Source organism: Hevea brasiliensis, chromosome 13 (genome assembly GCF_030052815.1).
Source record: "Hevea brasiliensis isolate MT/VB/25A 57/8 chromosome 13, ASM3005281v1, whole genome shotgun sequence".
Lineage (NCBI taxonomy): Eukaryota > Viridiplantae > Streptophyta > Magnoliopsida > Malpighiales > Euphorbiaceae > Hevea > Hevea brasiliensis.
This window is the reverse complement of record NC_079505.1, coordinates 46,849,919-46,851,460: the sequence shown is the minus strand read 5'-3', so window position 1 is coordinate 46,851,460 and position 1,542 is coordinate 46,849,919.

Here is a 1,542-nt window from a genome sequence, read left to right as displayed (position 1 = left end):
TTATTGTTCACGTGCACTGTTCATGCTGAGATTTTGGGTTCTGGCAGATTTTGATCCAAATTCCTTCAGCAATTTCATCAAGTTAAGTTCATAATTTGGTCTAACTTTCTTCATATAAAATGTTCTACTATGTCTTAGGTTTCCATCGGTTCAAGAATCGCCTAAATCAGAGTTTTCTAGAGAGAGTTATAGCCATTGGAACTTTACTGCTCAATGGCAATTCTGCAGAATCGCAGGTACAGTAACTCAACTTTGTTCAATGGTTTGAATGGGTTAATGACATAATTTGGATTTGTGTTCTTCATGAAAGTTTTAGGTCTATATTTTATCTAATTGCTGAAAAATTTTCAGGTCAATTTGACCTGTCTACCTCGAATTATGACCAAATAAACAGTTACTGTTCATTTGGTCAGTTTGGTGCAGTGGCAGCCTGCTCTCATTTCACTTTGGTCAATTGGTTCACCAAGTTTTAGTCAGTTTTTGGCCATAGTTCCTTAATGAAAATTGTGCTATTTTATGTCTATTTTCATCTCCAATTGGTGGCATATCAATTGGGCTTGTAAAATTCCCGTTTTGGTCCTTCAAATTAGGTTTGGTCATGCTGCCAGCAGCATGACCATGTAACCTACGAATTTGGTTTTCATTCCAACAAGTCCCACACATCTCTTTTGGTCATTATTGACCATTTTTCATTTCATAATAGGTCAAAGTCATCATTTATGCATTTGATATTAAGAGTTGATATCATATCTCATTGCCAATTAGTGATGAGCCTAGTAAGTCACACACATACACAAGTTATCACCTAATTAAATATTATTTAATTAATTAATTAAAGAGTTTAATTGATTAATTAAATAGGTTTGGTTTGCAATTAGATTGCAAAGTCCCTAGCATTACTTGAAACCAAATCTAGGTTATTAAATGTACAGTATAAGTTAAATTTATATTTAAAGTGTTTAAATATGAATTTAATTAATGAGAAATTAATTAATAAAGATTAATTAATTAATTTATATTAGATATAAATTGATTAGAAGAATAGAAATAATTATTTTGGGTTGAGAACTCAAAATTAAGACATAGGGGCATTTTGGTCATTTCACGTGGCACCATGAGTTGGTGACACATGGCACTACACATAAGCTTGCCAAATGTCTTTTAATCATGTAAGATGATTAAAATTAAGATTAAATGTAGGTTTGACACTTGGCATAATGTGATTGGGTAAATTAAACCTATAACTAATCAGAGGGTGACATGTGGCATGGGTTTAATATGTTAACCTAGCAATAGAAGTGTTGTTATGAAGTGAAAAAATGCAACCAGCAGCTCCTCATCCTTGGTGCCATCACCCAAGAGTCTCCCTTCTCTTTCTCTTCATCTCTCATCTATTCCAAGAGATTAGCAGACAATCTCTTGAATTAAAAACACTAGAAATTGTTTCTAGTGTCCTATTTACATCTTTAATCTCTTAAAAGGCAGAACTTGATTTTCTAAATAATAGAAAATGCTTGAGAAGCTATTCAAGGGCTACCATAG